This window comes from Pleurodeles waltl, chromosome 3_1 (genome assembly GCF_031143425.1).
Source record: "Pleurodeles waltl isolate 20211129_DDA chromosome 3_1, aPleWal1.hap1.20221129, whole genome shotgun sequence".
Classification (NCBI taxonomy): domain Eukaryota; kingdom Metazoa; phylum Chordata; class Amphibia; order Caudata; family Salamandridae; genus Pleurodeles; species Pleurodeles waltl.
The window spans coordinates 1280738460-1280760559 of NC_090440.1; the positions used below are offsets into that span (position 1 = coordinate 1280738460).

The following is a 22100-nucleotide window of genomic DNA, read 5'->3' on the forward strand; positions in this document are numbered from 1 at the left end:
ACTGGAGTAGAGGGAGCATGTCTAAGGTCCATTCACCCACCCACTAGCTGACATGTGCTGCTCCTCAGCCATATCACAGCATTCTCTAGCTAAAGGGAACTGTCAGGTGAAAACAATGTTTTGAATTGGTCGCAGTAAAAATAAGGTTCTCTCCATAGAAGTAGCTGGTCCACAAAGATCATTTCTGTAGACACACAGGAACAGAATGACCAACCAAGGCCCTTTTGTTAATGTAAGTGCAAAAATGAACTATAGTGTGCACCTGAGATACATCACAGGAATGAATATTTAAAGTAGGTTCATGGATGAACATGATGGCTTTGAATTTCAAATAAGGATAGCATTGGAATGTATCGACATTGGTTGGCCGCTGTGGAATTCATGGACAATAGAGCTCATTAATTAGGCAGGTAGCTGTTACATCGGACATGATATGGCGTTTAATGATAATGTTTCTAAAAACTAACTCATTGCTCCTTTTGGCATGAAAAATAGGACAGACAGTCTCTGGAGGACAGCAAATCTTCTAATTTGAGTTTATGAAAAAAATACTTAAGACAAAATCTAGCCCTTTACTTGAAAATATAGGTTTGAAAGAAAAATAAAGGCAGCCTTTCTAGATAGCCACGCTTGGTAGCTGGGACAGCTTGGGAAATGAACCCCTGTTAAATTTGGACTTGCATTGGCCAGGAGGAGTAGGTAGAACCCAGGCCTTTTCTAATTTGGGTAATTTCAGGATGCCAGCCTAGCCAGCTCTTCCACAACCTACTTCATCGTAGGGTTGTCTTTGGTCAGGAGTAAACAGTGTAAAATAAGTAAATGAAATAGTGCATGGCTACTGCTTTTGACACCAATGCCCATTTTTGGTCTTTTTAGTTACTACTACACTTTCCACAGAATATCTTTCTTGCATAATTTGCTATACCGATTATTGGCCCTTTTATAATTACACAGGATTTTGGTGTGCTGTCACACATTTTTTCACTGCCCCTTGGGCAAAGCTGTGTATTCATTATTATAAATGTAGGTTGTTTGTCTCTTACTCTGTCAAAAATTCCCCCGTCCATCAGATGGCCAGATTGTGTGCCACATAGCAGAAAAGGTGCATCTCGGTGGTCATCCCACATGCCATGACAACGCTTGCCATATAAGCGTGAAACAAAAAACAACACCTTTCCAACTGTGAACTCTGGATGGTGTAGCTTGTTTTATATGTGAACATGACTTAACTTCAAACATAGAGGGTTGCAAGCACAATACATTTACCACAAAAGCATACAGTACAATAGCATATGATGTTTAGTCACTTACAGTCTCAAGTTGTTCATTGGTTTCTATATTCTTCTAAAAGGAGAAAAGAAATTCAGAAATTATACTCCTACAATGCAAACATGTGTTTCAAATGCTATAATTTAGTCCTGGTTTAATCTTCCCAACCCAAATGCTTCTAATTGTAATTGTGTGTTGACTATGAGTAATAATACCCAATAGTTTTAACTAATACGTTGCTTGTAAACTTTATCTCAAATGTATGATTCCTGCTTACCCCGTAGCAGCATGGATGTAAGAAATCGACTGTGGCCCTGACAATCTCTCTGTGGAACTAAGACAATAACACATCTGGTGTACTGCCCCCCATGTGTCCCACTACCTTATTTAGAACCCAGAAATAAAGTAGTTAAACAAATAATAATACTCAATAGCAATCCAGAAGCAATGGTTACAATACATATAAAAGTATGATTAGAAAGGAATCATAGATGCAGCGAAGCAGACACAGACCTGTTGACAATACTGGTCAGACTGAAAGGAGTACACTGTGACTTTAAGAATGTAACATAATTGTGGGAAAATAGGAGCAGTGCTTCATTTAAGCCGTTGTTTTCCAGTGGGGGGCATCAGCACTCATTTTAGAGGGTCAGCACTTATTTTTCTGTATCAGAAATTTACTGCGAGCAAAAGACACATACAGGAATGACAGAGGAAGAGAAAAACAAGAAACCATGACAAAGGGAGAACGCAGAAAGCTGCAAGAGTGAGCTGAAGGGGCAATGAGTGGCTGCTGATGGAGTAAAGAGGCCAAAGAAGGCGTTGAGATCACGCTGCCTCAGTATTCTGTGCTCGTATATTTAAATGTCGCAGCAACAACTTTAAAAGGAGTTCTTTGGACAACAGCACATTTTTATTTACAAATTAAGCACTGAATAGGAGATACGGCAATTATACTTTGCTGTGGAAAGGATGACAAATACAGGATATCTGAGTGACAGATACTGAAAACGCAAAAGAATATTGGCAACATAACAAATAAAAGGATTGAATTTATGAAAGGAAACTTGATTGCCAATACACAGAATATCTATTTTTAACAGTGTGCAAGAGTAAGTGCTCGACATATGCATTTTAGTAAACCCCTTGGTATAGCAGAGATTCGTCTACTTTATAGTAATATACTGACAGGCCTAGGAAGGAAAGCTGGTGAACGTCCTTATGCTACCTATCTTGCCAGGGGCCATGAAATCCAATATGACATTGAACCGCACGTGACTTAATTCTTGAGGTAGACCATTCACCAGTTTAAAAGGGAGTTAAATTGCAGTGAATTAGCTTCCATGAAAAAAATGCTGTTTGTCATCCATTGACTGGAGTAGAAGGAGCATGTCTAAGGTCCATTCACCCACCCACTAGCTGACATGTGCTGCTCCTCAGCCATATCACAGCATTCTCTAGCTAAAGGGAACTGTCAGGTGAAAACAATGTTTTGAATTGGTCGCAGTAAAAATAAGGTTCTCTTGTAGGAGGCTGGACTGGCTTGTAGTGAGTACCAAGGGGTACTTGCACCTTGCACCAGGCCCAGTTATCCCTTATTAGTGTATAGGGTGTCTAGCAGCTTAGGCTGATAGATAATGGTAGCTTAGCAAAGCAGCTCAGGCTGAACTAGGAGACGTGTGAAGCTACTACAGTACCACTTAGTGTCATATGCACAATATCATAAGAAAACACAATACACAGTTATACTAAAAATAAAGGTACTTTATTTTTATGACAATATGCCAAAGTATCTTAGAGTGTACCCTCAGTGAGAGGATAGGAAATATACACAAGATATATATACACAATAGCAAAAATATGCAGTATAGTCTTAGAAAACAGTGCAAACAATGTATAGTTACAATAGGATGCAATGGGGAAACATAGGGATAGGGGCAACACAAACCATATACTCCAGAAGTGGAATGCGAACCACGAATGGACCCCAAACCTATGTGACCTTGTAGAGGGTCGCTGGGACTATTAGAAAATAGTGAGAGTTAGAAAAATAACCCTCCCCAAGACCCTGAAAAGTGAGTGCAAAGTGCACCAAAGTTCCCCTAAGGACAAAATAGTCGTGTTAGAGGGAAAATGCAAGGAAAACACAAATCAGCAATGCAACAACGATGGATTCCTGACTGAGGGTACCTGTGGAACAAGGGGACCAAGTCCAAAAGTCACAAGCAGCTCGGAGATGGGCAGATGCCCAAGAAATGCCAGCGGTTGGTGCAAAGAAGCTCTTACTAGGCTGAAGAACTGTGAATACTGCAGGAACGACAAGGGCTAGAGACTTCCCCTTTGGAGGATGGATCCCCCACGCCTTGGAGAGTCGTGCAGAAGTGTTTTCCCGCCGGATGGACGCCAACAAGCCTTGCTACACGCAAATCGTGCGTTTGGCGTTTTTGGACGCTGCTGGGGCCCAGGAGGGACCAGGAGGTCGCAAATTGGACCTGCAGAGAGAGGGGACGTCGAGCAAGACAAAGAGCCCTCACTGAAGCAGGTAGCACCCGGAGAAGTGCCAGAAACAGGCACTACGAGGATGCGTGAAACGGTGCTCGCCGAAGTTGCACAAAGGAGTCCCACGTCGCCGGAGACCAACTTAGAAAGTCGTGCAATGCAGGTTAGAGTGCCGTGGACCCAGGCTTGGCTGTGCACACAGGATTTCCGCCGGAAGTGCACAGGGGCCGGAGAAGCTTGCAAAGTCGCGGTTCCCAGCAATGCAGCCCAGCGAGGTGAGGCAAGGACTTACCTCCACCAAACTTGGGCTGAAGAGTCACTGGACTGTGAGGGTCACTTGGACGGTGTCGCTGGATTCGAGGGACCTCGCTCGTCGTGCTGAGAGGAGACCCAAGGGACCGGTAATGCAGCTTTTTGGTGCCTGCGGTTGCAGGGGGAAGATTCCGTCGACCCACGGGAGATTTCTTCGGAGCTTCTGGTGCAGAGAGGAGGCAGACTACCCCCACAGCATGCACAAGCAGGAAAACAGTCGAGAAGGCGGCAGGATCAGCGTTACAGAGTTGCAGTAGTCGTCTTTGCTACTATGTTGCAGGTTTGCAGGCTTCCAGCGCGGTCAGCGGTCGATTCCTTATCAGAAGGTGAAGAGGGAGATGCAGAGGAACTCGGCTGAGCTCATGCATTCGTTATCTAAAGTTTCCCCAGAGACAGAGACCCTAAATAGCCAGAAAAGAGGGTTTGGCTACCTAGGAGAGAGGAAAGGCTATTAACACCTGAAGGAGCCTATCACAAGGAGTCTCTGACGTCACCTGGTGGCACTGGCCACTCAGAGCAGTCCAGTGTGCCAGCAGCACCTCTGTTTCCAAGATGGCAGAGGTCTGGAGCACACTGGAGGAGCTCTGGACACCTCCCAGGGGAGGTGCAGGTCAGGGGAGTGGTCACTCCCCTTTCCTTTGTCCAGTTTCGCGCCAGAGCAGGGGCTAAGGGGTCCCTGAACCGGTGTAGACTGGCTTATGCAGAATTGGGCACCTCTGTGCCCAACAAAGCATTTCCAGAGGCTGGGGGAGGCTACTCCTCCCCTGCCTTCACACCATTTTCCAAAGGGAGAGGGTGTCACACCCTCTCTCAGAGGAAGTTCTTTGTTCTGCCATCCTGGGCCAGGCCTGGCTGGACCCCAGGAGGGCAGCTGCCTGTCTGAGGGGTTGGCAGCAGCAGCAGCTGCAGAGAAACCCCAGGAAGGGCAGCCTGGCAGTACCAGGGTCTGTGCTACAGACCACTGGGATCATGGAATTGTACCAACAATGCCAGGATGGCATAGAGGGGGCAATTCCATGATCATAGACATGTTACATGGCCATATTCGGAGTTACCATGGTGAAGCTACATATAGGTAGTGACCTATATGTAGTGCACGCGTGTAATGGTGTCCCCACACTCACAAAGTTCAGTGAATTGGCTCTGAACAATGTGGGGGCACCTTGGCTAGTGCCAGGGTGCCCTCACACTAAGTAACTTTGCACCTAACCTTTACCAGGTAAAGGTTAGACATATAGGTGACTTATAAGTTACTTAAGTGCAGTGTAAAATGGCTGTGAAATAACGTGGATGTTATTTCACTCAGGCTGCAGTGGCAGGCCTGTGTAAGAATTGTCAGAGCTCCCTATGGGTGGCAAAAGAAATGCTGCAGCCCATAGGGATCTCCTGGAACCCCAATACCCTGGGTACCTCAGTACCATATACTAGGGAATTATAAGGGTGTTCCAGTAAGCCAATGTAAATTGGTAAAAATGGTCACTAGCCTGTCAGTGACAATTTGGAAAGAAATGAGAGAGCATAACCACTGAGGTTCTGATTAGCAGAGCCTCAGTGAGACAGTTAGTCACTACACAGGTAACACATTCAGGCACACTTATGAGCACTGGGGCCCTTTGGTTACCAGGGTCCCAGTGACACATACAACTAAAACAACATATATACAGTGAAAAATGGGGGTAACATGCCAGGCAAGATGGTACTTTCCTACACAACCCCCCCCAAACGAAGGACAATAAGACTAGCCATTACCTGATGAGTCTTCATTGTCTAAGTGGAAATATCTGGAGAGTCCATCTGCATTGGAGTGGCTACTCCCAGGTCTATGTTCCACTGTATAGTCCATTCCCTGTAGGGATATGGACCACCTCAACAATTTAGGATTTTCACCTTTCATTTGTTTTAGCCAAAGTAGAGGTTTGTGGTCTGTCTGAACAATGAAGTGAGTGCCAAACAGGTATGGCCTCAACTTCTTCAGAGCCCAGACCACAGCAAAGGCCTCCCTCTCAATGGCAGACCAACGCTTTTCTCTAGGGGTCAACCTTCTACTAATAAAAGCAACAGGTTGATCCTGGCCCTCAGAATTAAGTTGTGATAGGACTGCCCCTACTCCTAATTCAGATGCATCAGTTTGGACATAGAATTTTTTAGAGTAACAAGGGCTTTTCAGGACAGGTGCAGAGCACATGGCCTGCTTCAGCTCCTCAAAAGCTTTCTGACAGTTTGCTGTCCATAATACCTTTTTAGGCATTTTCTTGGATGTGAGGTCATTAAGAGGGGCTGCCATGGAGCCATAGTTCTTAATGAACCTCCTGTAATACCCAGTGAGGCCTAGGAAGGCTCTCACCTGAGTCTGAGTGGTAGGGGGAACCCAATCAATAATAGTTTGGATTTTCCCCTGAAGTGGTGCAATCTGTTCCCCACCAACAAGGTGTCCCAGATAAACCACCTTACCCTGCCCTATCTGGCACTTTGAAGCCTTGATAGTGAGGCCTGCCTTTTGCAGGGCCTCCAAAACTTTCCAAAGCTGGACCAGGTGATCATCCCAGCTGGAGCTAAAGACAGCTATATCATCCAAATATGCTGCACTGAAAGCTTCCAGCCCTTGCAGGACTGTGTTCACCAACCTCTGAAAAGTGGCAGGTGCATTTTTCAAACCAAAAGGCATTACAGTAAACTGGTAATGTCCTCCAATGGTAGAAAATGCAGTCTTAGGTTTAGCATCTTCTGACATTTTGATCTGCCAATACCCTGCAGTCAAATCAAAAGTGCTTAGATACTTGGCAGATGCCAGTGTATCTATTAGCTCATCTGCCCTGGGTATAGGGTGAGCATCAGTTTTGGTTACCAAGTTGAGACCTCTATAGTCTACACAAAACCTCATTTCCTTCTTTCCATCTTTAGAATTGGGTTTTGGTACCAGTACCACAGGAGAAGCCCATGGACTGTCAGAGTGCTCAACCACTCCTAGTTCCAACATTTTCTGAACTTCTTGCTTTATGCAGTCCCTGACATGGTCAGGCTGCCTATAGATCTTACTTTTGACAGGTAAACTGTCTCCAGTATCTATAGTGTGCTCACACCAAGAAGTGGTGCCTGGCACAATGGAGAAGAGTTCTGAAAATTGTCCTAGGAGATTTATGCAATTATCTTTCTGCTCAGCAGTAAGACAATCAGCCAAAACTACACCTTCCACAAGAGCATCTTGTTCTGTGGAAGAGAAGAGATCAGGTAGAGGATCACTGTCTTCTTCCTGTCCCTCATCTGTTGCCATGAGCAGGGTGAGATCAGCCCTGTCATAGTAGGGTTTCAGGCGGTTGACATGGAGCACCCTAAGGGGACTCCTGGCAGTGCCTAAGTCAACCAAGTAGGTGACTTCACCCTTCTTTTCAACAATTGTGTGGGGTCCACTCCATTTATCTTGGAGTGCTCTTGGGGCCACAGGCTCCAAGACCCACACTTTCTGCCCTGGTTGGTACTGAACCAAAACAGCCTTCTGATCATGCCATTGCTTCTGGAGCTCTTGGCTGGCCTGAAGGTTTTTACTGGCCTTTTTCATGTACTCAGCCATCCTTGATCTGAGGCCAAGTACATAATCCACAATATCCTGTTTAGGAGCTTTTAAAGGTTGTTCCCAACCCTCCTTTACAAGTGTGAGTGGACCCCTAACAGGGTGTCCAAAAAGAAGTTCAAAGGGGCTGAAGCCCACTCCTTTCTGGGGTACCTCCCTGTAGGCAAAAAGGAGGCATGGTAGAAGGATATCCCATCTCCTGCGGAGTTTTTCAGGGAGTCCCATAATCATGCCTTTGAGAGTTTTATTAAATCTCTCCACCAGTCCATTTGTTTGTGGATGATAGGGTGTTGTGAACTTGTAAGTTACACCACACTCCTTCCACATGGCCTTTAAGTATGCAGACATGAAATTGCTTCCTCTGTCTGATACTACTTCCTTTGGGAAGCCCACCCTGGAAAATATTCCCAGGAGGGCCTTTGCCACTGCAGGAGCTGTAGTGGTCCTTAAAGGAATAGCTTCAGGATATCTTGTGGCATGGTCCACTACCACCAAGATAAACCTATTGCCTGAAGCAGTGGGAGGGTCAAGGGGGCCAAAAATGTCAACCCCTACCCTTTCAAAGGGAACCCCAACCACAGGCAGTGGGATAAGGGGTGCCTTTGGAGTGCCACCTGTCTTGCCACTGGCTTGACAGGTTTCACAGGACTTACAAAATTCTTTTGTGTCCTCAGACATCCTAGGCCAATGAAACAGTGGTACCAATCTGTCCCAAGTTTTCATTTGACCCAGGTGCCCAGCTAAGGGAATGTCATGTGCCAGTGTTAGGAGGAACTTTCTGTACTCCTGAGGGATCACTAATCTCCTGGCAGCTCCAGGTTTAGGATCCCTATGCTCAGTGTACAAGAGGTTGTCCTCCCAGTAAACTCTGTGTGAGTCACTGACATCCCCATTAGCCTGTTTGACAGCTTGCTGTCTGAGACCCTCTAATGTGGGACAGGTTTGCTGTGCCACACTCAGCTCCTCTCTGGCAGGCCCCCCTTCACCCAAAAGCTCAGCAGTGTCTGCTTCCAGCTCCTCTGGTGTAGGTTCTGCACAGGGAGGGAATTCTTCTTCCTCAGAAGTAGAATCCACTGTAGAGGGAGGGATAGTAGGAAGTGGTTTGCTTCTACTAGCCCTAGCTTTAGGGAGCACTTGGTCCATTGTTCCAGGATCCAAGCTTCCCTGTCCTTTTTGCTTTTTGGCCTGAGCCCTTGTCAAAGCAAACATATGCCCTGGGATGCCCAGCATTGCTGCATGGGCCTCCAACTCCACATCTGACCAAGCTGATGTCTCCAAATCGTTCCCTAATAGACAGTCTACAGGTAAATCTGAAGCTACCACAACTTTCTTTGGACCAGATACCCCCCCCCAGTTGAGATTTACAACAGCCATGGGGTGGCTTTGTGTTATGTTGTGAGCATCGGTTACTTGGTACTGGTGTCCAAGTATGTGTTGTTCAGGGTGCACCAGTTTCTCAATCACCATTGTGACACTGGCACCTGTGTCCCTGTAGGCCTGGACCTCAACACCATTTATTAGGGTTAGTTGCTTGTACTTCTCCAAGTTATGGGGGCAAGCAACCAAAGTGGCTAAGTCAATAGCCCCTTCAGAGACTAAAGTAGCCTCTGTGGTCTCCCTAATCAGACCAACCCCAACTAAATTACCAAAAGTGAGCCCAGCTACTCCCTTGGATTGGCTATTAGTAGGTTTGCTCCCACCACCACTGCTATTAGTAGGGACACTAGGTGTAGCAGTAGGGGTTGTAGTGGTAGGAGCTGTGGTGCCTTTCTTTGGACAACTGGGATCTGTTGTCCAATGGCCTTTTATTTTACATAAATAGCACCATGGTTTCTTTTCCTTGTTCTGATTAAAGGAGGATTTGGGCCCACCACCCCCACCAGAGTGTTTTTGTGGGCCTGATGAAGACTCATTTTTAGATTTGTCCCCACCCTTGTCAGAAGACTTACCATCCTTCTTTTTGTTGCCATCTTTGTCACCCCCTGTATGAACTTTTCTGTTCACTCTTGTTCTGACCCATTTGTCTGCCTTCTTTCCCAATTCTTGGGGAGAGGTCAGATCAGAGTCCACCAAGTACTGGTGCAACAAATCAGACACACAATTATTAAGAATATGCTCTCTCAGGATCAAGTTATACAGGCTGTCATAATCAGTAACTTTACTGCCATGTAACCACCCCTCCAAGGCCTTCACTGCCTGGTCAATGAAATCAACCCAGTCTTGTGAAGACTCCTTTTTGGTATCTCTGAACTTTATCCTGTACTGTTCAGTGGTTAAGCCATAACCATCCAGGAGTGCATTCTTAAGAACTTGGAAATTGTTAGCATCATTTTCTTTTACAGTAAGGAGCCTATCCCTACCTTTTCCAGTAAATGATAGCCATAGGATAGCAGCCCACTGCTTTTGAGGGACATCCTGTACAGCACAGGCCCTCTCAAGTGCAGCAAACCACTTGTTAATGTCATCCCCCTCCTTGTAAGGGGGAACTATCTTATGCAGATTCCTGGAATCATGCTCTTTTGCAGGATGACTATGGGGAATACTGCTGCTGCCACCATGGGTATCTAAACCCATTTTCTGTCTTTCCCTCTCTATTTCTAAAGACTGTCTATCCAAATCCAGCTGTTGCTTCTTGAGCTTCAGTCTGGTTTGCTCCACTCTCAATCTATTGAGCTCCCTTTCTAACAATCTGTCATCAGGGTGGGTGGGAGGGACATTTCTAGATACAGAGGTGTGATGGGAATGAACAGAAGGAGACCTGTCCCTTACCAAGGGCACCCTAACAGCTTGGCTACCAGCATAATGTGAGAGCACATCATCAGTATGATGTGATTCAACCTCTGTACCAACTATGCTAGACTGTCTAGTAATGGGCAGGCTGAGAAGTTTCTTTCCTGAACCTTTTCCTGGGGGAGTCCCTGGATCAGATTGAGAACCATTAGCTACTTTTTCTACAGATTGGGCACTTATGGCCTTATCCTGTACTCTAAGCATATTAATTAACAGTTCTAAGGAAGGATTCTTCCCTACACTCAAACCTCTCTCTATGCAGAGACTCCTTGCTCCTTTCCAGCTAAGGTGATCATATGCAAGTTTGGACAGTTCAACTTTTTGGCCTGTGCCAGACATTTTTAGAGAGAGTTAAAGTGATAGACAAAGAGAAAAAAGTTTTCAGAACTTTTTGGAAAGACAGAAAAAACTTTTTAAACTTTTAAGAACTTTTTGAAAGTTTAGAAGTACTTTTCAGCACTTAGAAAAGAGTGAAAAGAGGAAATGCAAAACTTTTTGGCTATGTGTATATACACTGACCTTGTTTTGTATATTTTTCTCTTATGAAAAGTACAATGACAAGAGTGGTAAGTAGTCTCAAAGCACTTATCCCACCGCTGCACAACCAATGTAGGAGGCTGGACTGGCTTGTAGTGAGTACCAAGGGGTACTTGCACCTTGCACCAGGCCCAGTTATCCCTTATTAGTGTATAGGGTGTCTAGCAGCTTAGGCTGATAGATAATGGTAGCTTAGCAAAGCAGCTCAGGCTGAACTAGGAGACGTGTGAAGCTACTACAGTACCACTTAGTGTCATATGCACAATATCATAAGAAAACACAATACACAGTTATACTAAAAATAAAGGTACTTTATTTTTATGACAATATGCCAAAGTATCTTAGAGTGTACCCTCAGTGAGAGGATAGGAAATATACACAAGATATATATACACAATAGCAAAAATATGCAGTATAGTCTTAGAAAACAGTGCAAACAATGTATAGTTACAATAGGATGCAATGGGGAAACATAGGGATAGGGGCAACACAAACCATATACTCCAGAAGTGGAATGCGAACCACGAATGGACCCCAAACCTATGTGACCTTGTAGAGGGTCGCTGGGACTATTAGAAAATAGTGAGAGTTAGAAAAATAACCCTCCCCAAGACCCTGAAAAGTGAGTGCAAAGTGCACCAAAGTTCCCCTAAGGACAAAATAGTCGTGTTAGAGGGAAAATGCAAGGAAAACACAAATCAGCAATGCAACAACGATGGATTCCTGACTGAGGGTACCTGTGGAACAAGGGGACCAAGTCCAAAAGTCACAAGCAGCTCGGAGATGGGCAGATGCCCAAGAAATGCCAGCGGTTGGTGCAAAGAAGCTCTTACTAGGCTGAAGAACTGTGAATACTGCAGGAACGACAAGGGCTAGAGACTTCCCCTTTGGAGGATGGATCCCCCACGCCTTGCAGAGTCGTGCAGAAGTGTTTTCCCGCCGGATGGACGCCAACAAGCCTTGCTACACGCAAATCGTGCGTTTGGCGTTTTTGGACGCTGCTGGGGCCCAGGAGGGACCAGGAGGTCGCAAATTGGACCTGCAGAGAGAGGGGACGTCGAGCAAGACAAAGAGCCCTCACTGAAGCAGGTAGCACCCGGAGAAGTGCCAGAAACAGGCACTACAAGGATGCGTGAAACGGTGCTCGCCGAAGTTGCACAAAGGAGTCCCACGTCGCCGGAGACCAACTTAGAAAGTCGTGCAATGCAGGTTAGAGTGCCGTGGACCCAGGCTTGGCTGTGCACACAGGATTTCCGCCGGAAGTGCACAGGGGCCGGAGAAGCTTGCAAAGTCGCGGTTCCCAGCAATGCAGCCCAGCGAGGTGAGGCAAGGACTTACCTCCACCAAACTTGGGCTGAAGAGTCACTGGACTGTGAGGGTCACTTGGACGGTGTCGCTGGATTCGAGGGACCTCGCTCGTCGTGCTGAGAGGAGACCCAAGGGACCGGTAATGCAGCTTTTTGGTGCCTGCGGTTGCAGGGGGAAGATTCCGTCGACCCACGGGAGATTTCTTCGGAGCTTCTGGTGCAGAGAGGAGGCAGACTACCCCCACAGCATGCACAAGCAGGAAAACAGTCGAGAAGGCGGCAGGATCAGCGTTACAGAGTTGCAGTAGTCGTCTTTGCTACTATGTTGCAGTTTTGCAGGCTTCCAGCGCGGTCAGCGGTCGATTCCTTATCAGAAGGTGAAGAGGGAGATGCAGAGGAACTCGGCTGAGCTCATGCATTCGTTATCTAAAGTTTCCCCAGAGACAGAGACCCTAAATAGCCAGAAAAGAGGGTTTGGCTACCTAGGAGGGAGGAAAGGCTACTAACACCTGAAGGAGCCTATCACAAGGAGTCTCTGACGTCACCTGGTGGCACTGGCCACTCAGAGCAGTCCAGTGTGCCAGCAGCACCTCTGTTTCCAAGATGGCAGAGGTCTGGAGCACACTGGAGGAGCTCTGGACACCTCCCAGGGGAGGTGCAGGTCAGGGGAGTGGTCACTCCCCTTTCCTTTGTCCAGTTTCGCGCCAGAGCAGGGGCTAAGGGGTCCCTGAACCGGTGTAGACTGGCTTATGCAGAATTGGGCACCTCTGTGCCCAACAAAGCATTTCCAGAGGCTGGGGGAGGCTACTCCTCCCCTGCCTTCACACCATTTTCCAAAGGGAGAGGGTGTCACACCCTCTCTCAGAGGAAGTTCTTTGTTCTGCCATCCTGGGCCAGGCCTGGCTGGACCCCAGGAGGGCAGCTGCCTGTCTGAGGGGTTGGCAGCAGCAGCAGCTGCAGAGAAACCCCAGGAAGGGCAGCCTGGCAGTACAAGGGTCTGTGCTACAGACCACTGGGATCATGGAATTGTACCAACAATGCCAGGATGGCATAGAGGGGGCAATTCCATGATCATAGACATGTTACATGGCCATATTCGAAGTTACCATGGTGAAGCTACATATAGGTAGTGACCTATATGTAGTGCACGCGTGTAATGGTGTCCCCGCACTCACAAAGTTCAGTGAATTGGCTCTGAACAATGTGGGGGCACCTTGGCTAGTGCCAGGGTGCCCTCACACTAAGTAACTTTGCACCTAACCTTTACCAGGTAAAGGTTAGACATATAGGTGACTTATAAGTTACTTAAGTGCAGTGTAAAATGGCTGTGAAATAACGTGGACGTTATTTCACTCAGGCTGCAGTGGCAGGCCTGTGTAAGAATTGTCAGAGCTCCCTATGGGTGGCAAAAGAAATGCTGCAGCCCATAGGGATCTCCTGGAACCCCAATACCCTGGGTACCTCAGTACCATATACTAGGGAATTATAAGGGTGTTCCAGTAAGCCAATGTAAATTGGTAAAAATGGTCACTAGCCTGTCAGTGACAATTTGGAAAGAAATGAGAGAGCATAACCACTGAGGTTCTGATTAGCAGAGCCTCAGTGAGACAGTTAGTCACTACACAGGTAACACATTCAGGCACACTTATGAGCACTGGGGCCCTGGGTTACCAGGGTCCCAGTGACACATACAACTAAAACAACATATATACAGTGAAAAATGGGGGTAACATGCCAGGCAAGATGGTACTTTCCTACATCTCTCCATAGAAGTAGCTGGTCCACAAAGATCATTTCTGTAGACACACAGGAACAGAATGACCAACCAAGGCCCTTTTGTTAATGTAAGTGCAAAAATGAACTATAGTGTGCACCTGAGATACATCACAGGAATGAATATTTAAAGTAGGTTCATGGTTGAACATGATGGCTTTGAATTTCAAAGAAGGATAGCATTGGAGTGTATCGACATTGGTTGGCCGCTGTGGAATTCCTGGACAATAGAGCTCAATAATTAGGCAGGTAGCTGTTACATCAGACATGAGATGGCGTTTAATGATAATGTTTCTAAAAACTAACTCATTGCTCCTTTTGGCATGAAAAATAGGACAGACAGTCTCTGGAGGACAGCAAATCTTCTAATTTGAGTTTATGAAAAAAATACTTAAGACAAAATCTAGCCCTTAACTTGAAAATATAGGTTTGAAAGAAAAATAAAGGCAGCCTTTTAGATAGCCACGCTTGGTAGCTGTGACAGCTTGGGAAATGAACCCCTGTTAAATTTGGACTTGCATTGGCCAGGAGGAGTAGGTAGAACCTAGGCCTTTTCTAATTTGGGTAATTTCAGGATGCCAGCCTAGCCAGCTCTTCCACAACCCACTTCATCGTAGGGTCGTCTTTGGTCAGGAGTAAACAGTGTAAAATAAGTAAATGAAATAGTGCATGGCTACTGCTTTTGTCACCAATGCCCATTTTTGGACTTTTAAGTTACTACTACACTTTCCACAGAATATCATTCTTGCATAATTTGCTATACCGATTATTGGCCCTTTTATAATTACCCGGGATTTTAGTGTGCTGTCACACATTTTTTCACTGCCCCTTGGGAAAAGCTGTGTAGTCATTATTATAAATGTAGGTTGTTTGTCTCTTACTCTCTGACAAATTCCCCCGTCCATCAGACGGCCAGATTGTGTGCCACATAGCAGAAAAGGTGCATCTCAGTGGTCGTCCCACATGCCATGACAACGCTTGCCATATAAGCGTGAAACAAAAAACAACACCTTTCCAACTCTGAACTCTGGATGGTGTAGCTTGTTTTTTATGTGAACATGACTTAACCTCAAACATAGAGGGTTGCAAGCACAATACATTTACCAGAAAATCATACAGTACAATAGCATATGATGTTTAAAGTCACTTACAGTCTCAAGTTGTTCATTGGTCTCTATATTCTTCTAAAAGGAGAAAAGAAATTCAGAAATTATACTCCTACAATGCAAACGTGTTTCAAATGCTATAATTTAGTCCTGGTTTAATCTTCCCAACCCAAATACTTCTAATTGTAACTGTGTGTTGACTATGAGTAATAATACCCAATAGTTTTAACTAATACGTTGCTTGTAAACTTTATCTCAAATGTATGATTCCTGCTTACCCCGTAGCAGCATGGATGTAAGAAATCGACTGTGGCCCTGACAATCTCTCTGTGGAACTAAGACAATAACACATCTGGTGTACTGCCCCCCATGTGTCCCACTACCTTATTTAGAACCCAGAAATAAAGTAGTTAAACAAATAATAATACTCAATAGCAATCCAGAAGCAATGGTTACAATACATATAAAAGTATGATTAGAAAGGAATCCTAGATGCAGCAAAGCAGACACAGACCTGTTGACAATACTGGTCAGACTGAAAGGAGTACACCGTGACTTTAAGAATATAACATAATTGTGGGAAAATAGGAGCAGTGCTTCATTTAAGCCGTTGTTTTCCAGTGGGGGGCATCAGCACTCATTTTAGAGGGTCAGCACTTATTTTTCTGTATCAAAAATGTACTGCGAGCAAAAGACACATTCAGGAAAGACAGAGGAAGAGAAAAACAAGAAACCATGACAAAGGGAGAACGCAGAAAGCTGCAAGAGTGAGCTGAAGGGGCAATGAGTGGCTGCTGATGGAGTAAAGAGGCCAAAGAAGGCGTTGAGATCACGCTGCCTCAGTATTCTGTGCTCGTATATTTAAATGTCGCAGCAACAACTTTAAAAGGAGTTCTTTGGACAACAGCACATTTTTATTTACAAATTAAGCACTGAATAGGAGATACAGCAATTATAGTTTGCTGTGGAAAGGATGACAAATAGAGGATATCTGAGTGACAGATACTGAAAACGCAAAAGAATATTGGCAACATAACAAATAAAAGGATTGAATTTATGAAAGGAAATTTGATTGCCAATACACAGAATATCTATTTTTAACAGTGTGCAAGAGTGAGTGCTCGACATATGCATTTTAGTAAACCCCTTGGTATAGCAGAGATTCGTCTACTTTATAGTAATATACTGACAGGCCTAGGAAGGAAGGCTGGTGGACGTCCTTATGCTACCTATCTTGCCAGGGGCCATGAAATCCAATATGACATTGAACCACACGTGACTTGATTCTTGAGGTAGACCATTCACCAGTTTAAAAGGGAGTTAAATTGCAGTGAATTAGCTTCCATGAAAAAAATGCTGTTTGTCATCCATTGACTGAAGTAGAAGGAGCATGTCTAAGGTCCATTCACCCACCCACTAGCTGACATGTGCTGCTCCTCAGCCATATCACAGCATTCTCTAGCTAAAGGGAACTGTCAGGTGAAAACAATGTTTTGAATTGGTCGCAGTAAAAATAAGGTTCTCTCCATAGAAGTAGCTGGTCCACAAAGATCATTTCTGTAGACACACAGGAACAGAATGACCAACCAAGGCCCTTTTGTTAATGTAAGTGCAAAAATGAACTATAGTGTGCACCTGAGATAGATCACAGGAATGAATATTTAAAGTAGGTTCATGGTTGAACATGATGGCTTTGAATTTCAAAGAAGGATAGCATTGGAATATATCGACATTGGTTGGCCGCTGTGGAATTCCTGGACAATAGAGTTCATTAATTAGGCAGGTAGCTGTTACATCAGACATGAGATGGCATTTAATGATAATGTTTCTAAAAACTAACTCATTGCTCCTTTTGGCATGAAAAATAGGACAGACAGTCTCTGGAGGACAGCAAATCTTCTAATTTGAGTTTATGAAAAAAATACTTAAGACAAAATCTAGCCCTTTACTTGAAAATATAGGTTTGAAAGAAAAATAAAGGCAGCCTTTCTAGATAGCCACGCTTGGTAGCTGGGACAGCTTGGGAAATGAACCCCTGTTAAATTTGGACTTGCATTGGCCAGGAGGAGTAGGTAGAACCCAGGCCTTTTCTAATTTGGGTAATTTCAGGATGCCAGCCTAGCCAGCTCTTCCACAACCCACTTCATCGTAGGGTTGTCTTTGGTCAGGAGTAAACAGTGTAAAATAAGTAAATGAAATAGTGCATGGATACTGCTTTTGACACCAATGCCCATTTTTGGTCTTTTTAGTTACTACTACACTTTCCACAGAATATCTTTCTTGCATAATTTGCTATATCGATTATTGGCCCTTTAATAATTACACAGGATTTTGGTGTGCTGTCACACATTTTTTCCCTGCCCCTTGGGCAAAGCTGTGTATTCATTATTATAAATGTAGGTTGTTTGTCTCTTACTCTGTCAAAAATTCCCCCGTCCATCAGATGGCCAGATTGTGTGCCACATAGCAGAAAAGGTGCATCTCGGTGGTTGTCCCACATGCCATGACAACGCTTGCCATATAAGCGTGAAACAAAAAACAACACCTTTCCAACTGTGAACTCTGGATGGTGTAGCTTGTTTTTTATGTGAACATGACTTAACTTCAAACATAGAGGGTTGCAAGCACAATACATTTACCACAAAAGCATACAGTACAATAGCATATGATGTTTAATCACTTACAGTCTCAAGCTGTTCATTGGTTTCTATATTCTTCTAAAAGGAGAAAAGAAATTCAGAAATTATACTCCTACAATGCAAACATGTGTTTCAAATGCTATAATTTAGTCCTGGTTTAATCTTCCCAACCCAAATGCTTCTAATTGAAATTGTGTGTTGACTATGAGTAATAATACCCAATAGTTTTAACTAATACGTTGCTTGTAAACTTTATCTCAAATGTATGATTCCTGCTTACCCCGTAGCAGCATGGATGTAAGAAATCGACTGTGGCCCTGACAATCTCTCTGTGGAACTAAGACAATAACATATCTGGTGTACTGCCCCCCATGTGTCCCACTACCTTATTTAGAACCCAGAAATAAAGTAGGTAAACAAATAATAATACTCAATAGCAATCCAGAAGCAATGGTTACAATACATATAAAAGTATGATTAGAAAGGAATCATAGATGCAGCGAAGCAGACACAGACCTGTTGACAATACTGGTCAGACTGAAAGGAGTACACTGTGACTTTAAGAATGTAACATAACTGTGGGAAAATAGGAACAGTGCTTCATTTAAGCCGTTGTTTTCCAGTGGGCGGCATCAGCACTCATTTTAGAGGGTCAGCACTTATTTTTCTGTATCAGAAATTTACTGCGAGCAAAAGACACATACAGGAAAGACAGAGGAAGAGAAAAACAAGAAACCATGACAAAGGGAGAACGCAGAAAGCTGCAAGAGTGAGCTGAAGGGGCAATGAGTGGCTGCTGATGGAGTAAAGAGGCCAAAGAAGGCGTTGAGATCACGCTGCCTCAGTATTCTGTGCTCGTATATTTAAATGTCGCAGCAACAACTTTAAAAGGAGTTCTTTGGACAACAGCACATTTTTATTTACAAATTAAGCACTGAATAGGAGATACAGCAATTATAGTTTGCTGTGGAAAGGATGACAAATAGAGGATATCTGAGTGACAGATACTGAAAACGCAAAAGAATATTGGCAACATAACAAATAAAAGGATTGAATTTATGAAAGGAAATTTGATTGCCAATACACAGAATATCTATTTTTAACAGTGTGCAAGAGTGAGTGCTCGACATATGCATTTTAGTAAACCCCTTGGTATAGCAGAGATTCGTCTACTTTATAGTAATATACTGACAGGCCTAGGAAGGAAGGCTGGTGGACGTCCTTATGCTACCTATCTTGCCAGGGGCCATGAAATCCAATATGACATTGAACCGCACGTGACTTGATTCTTGAGGTAGACCATTCACCAGTTTAAAAGGGAGTTAAATTGCAGTGAATTAGCTTCCATGAAAAAAATGCTGTTTGTCATCCATTGACTGAAGTAGAAGGAGCATGTCTAAGGTCCATTCACCCACCCACTAGCTGACATGTGCTGCTCCTCAGCCATATCACAGCATTCTCTAGCTAAAGGGAACTGTCAGGTGAAAACAATGTTTTGAATTGGTCGCAGTAAAAATAAGGTTCTCTCCATAGAAGTAGCTGGTCCACAAAGATCATTTCTGTAGACACACAGGAACAGAATGACCAACCAAGGCCCTTTTGTTAATGTAAGTGCAAAAATGAACTATAGTGTGCACCTGAGATAGATCACAGGAATGAATATTTAAAGTAGGTTCATGGTTGAACATGATGGCTTTGAATTTCAAAGAAGGATAGCATTGGAATATATCGACATTGGTTGGCCGCTGTGGAATTCCTGGACAATAGAGTTCATTAATTAGGCAGGTAGCTGTTACATCAGACATGAGATGGCATTTAATGATAATGTTTCTAAAAACTAACTCATTGCTCCTTTTGGCATGAAAAATAGGACAGACAGTCTCTGGAGGACAGCAAATCTTCTAATTTGAGTTTATGAAAAAAATACTTAAGACAAAATCTAGCCCTTTACTTGAAAATATAGGTTTGAAAGAAAAATAAAGGCAGCCTTTCTAGATAGCCACGCTTGGTAGCTGGGACAGCTTGGGAAATGAACCCCTGTTAAATTTGGACTTGCATTGGCCAGGAGGAGTAGGTAGAACCCAGGCCTTTTCTAATTTGGGTAATTTCAGGATGCCAGCCTAGCCAGCTCTTCCACAACCCACTTCATCGTAGGGTTGTCTTTGGTCAGGAGTAAACAGTGTAAAATAAGTAAATGAAATAGTGCATGGATACTGCTTTTGACACCAATGCCCATTTTTGGTCTTTTTAGTTACTACTACACTTTCCACAGAATATCTTTCTTGCATAATTTGCTATATCGATTATTGGCCCTTTAATAATTACACAGGATTTTGGTGTGCTGTCACACATTTTTTCCCTGCCCCTTGGGCAAAGCTGTGTATTCATTATTATAAATGTAGGTTGTTTGTCTCTTACTCTGTCAAAAATTCCCCCGTCCATCAGATGGCCAGATTGTGTGCCACATAGCAGAAAAGGTGCATCTCGGTGGTCGTCCCACATGCCATGACAACGCTTGCCATATAAGCGTGAAACAAAAAACAACACCTTTCCAACTGTGAACTCTGGATGGTGTAGCTTGTTTTTTATGTGAACATGACTTAACTTCAAACATAGAGGGTTGCAAGCACAATACATTTACCACAAAAGCATACAGTACAATAGCATATGATGTTTAATCACTTACAGTCTCAAGCTGTTCATTGGTTTCTATATTCTTCTAAAAGGAGAAAAGAAATTCAGAAATTATACTCCTACAATGCAAACATGTGTTTCAAATGCTATAATTTAGTCCTGGTTTAATCTTCCCAACCCAAATGCTTCTAATTGTAATTGTGTGTTGACTATGAGTAATAATACCCAATAGTTTTAACTAATACGTTGCTTGTAAACTTTATCTCAAATGTATGATTCCTGCTTACCCCGTAGCAGCATGGATGTAAGAAATCGACTGTGGCCCTGACAATCTCTCTGTGGAACTAAGACAATAACATATCTGGTGTACTGCCCCCCATGTGTCCCACTACCTTATTTAGAACCCAGAAATAAAGTAGGTAAACAAATAATAATACTCAATAGCAATCCAGAAGCAATGGTTACAATACATATAAAAGTATGATTAGAAAGGAATCATAGATGCAGCGAAGCAGACACAGACCTGTTGACAATACTGGTCAGACTGAAAGGAGTACACTGTGACTTTAAGAATGTAACATAACTGTGGGAAAATAGGAACAGTGCTTCATTTAAGCCGTTGTTTTCCAGTGGGCGGCATCAGCACTCATTTTAGAGGGTCAGCACTTATTTTTCTGTATCAGAAATTTACTGCGAGCAAAAGACACATACAGGAAAGACAGAGGAAGAGAAAAACAAGAAACCATGACAAAGGGAGAACGCAGAAAGCTGCAAGAGTGAGCTGAAGGGGCAATGAGTGGCTGCTGATGGAGTAAAGAGGCCAAAGAAGGCGTTGAGATCACGCTGCCTCAGTATTCTGTGCTCGTATATTTAACTGTCGCAGCAACAACTTTAAAAGGAGTTCTTTGGACAACAGCACATTTTTATTTACAAATTAAGCACTGAATAGGAGATACGGCAATTATAGTTTGCTGTGGAAAGGATGACAAATAGAGGATATCTGAGTGACAGATACTGAAAACGCAAAAGAATATTGGCAACGTAACATAAATAAAAGGATTGAATTTATGAAAGGAAATTTGATTGCCAATACACAGAATATCTATTTTTAACAGTGTGCAAGAGTGAGTGCTCGACATATGCATTTTATAAACCCCTTGGTATAGCAGAGATTTGTCTACTTTATAGTAATATACTGACAGGCCTAGGAAGGAAGGCTGGTGAACGTCCTTATGCTACCTATCTTTCCAGGGGACATAAAATCCAATATGACATTGAACCGCACGTGAATTGATTCTTGAGGTAGACCATTCACCAGTTTAAAAGGGAGTAAAATTGCAGTAAATTACATTCCATGAAAAAAATGCTGTTTGTCATCCATTGACTGGAGTAGAAGGAGCAAGTCTAAGGTCCATTCACCCACCCACTAGCTGACATGTGCTGCTCCTCAGCCATATCACAGCATTCTCTAGCTAAAGGGAACTGTCAGGTGAAAACAATGTTTTGAATTGGTCGCAGTAAAAATAAGGTTCTCTCCATAGAAGTAGCTGGTCCACAAAGATCATTTCTGTAGACACACAGGAACAGAATGACCAACCAAGGCCCTTTTGTTAATGTAAGTGCAAAAATTAACTATAGTGTGCACCTGAGATACATCACAGGAATG

The 22100-nt window shown here is 43.8% G+C and overlaps 1 long non-coding RNA gene across 1 annotated transcript; it reads right to left on the reverse strand.

Annotated features, from left to right (window-relative positions):
• Positions 1-1314: 1314 nt before the first annotated feature.
• Positions 1315-20513, reverse strand: LOC138283346 (uncharacterized). The gene is made up of 4 exons (XR_011201205.1): positions 20487-20513; positions 17846-17878; positions 15207-15239; positions 1315-1344 (listed from the first exon to the last, which is right to left on the reverse strand). It is a non-coding gene; the product is annotated as an uncharacterized lncRNA (long non-coding RNA).
• Between the last annotated feature and the right edge of the window lie 1587 nt (positions 20514-22100).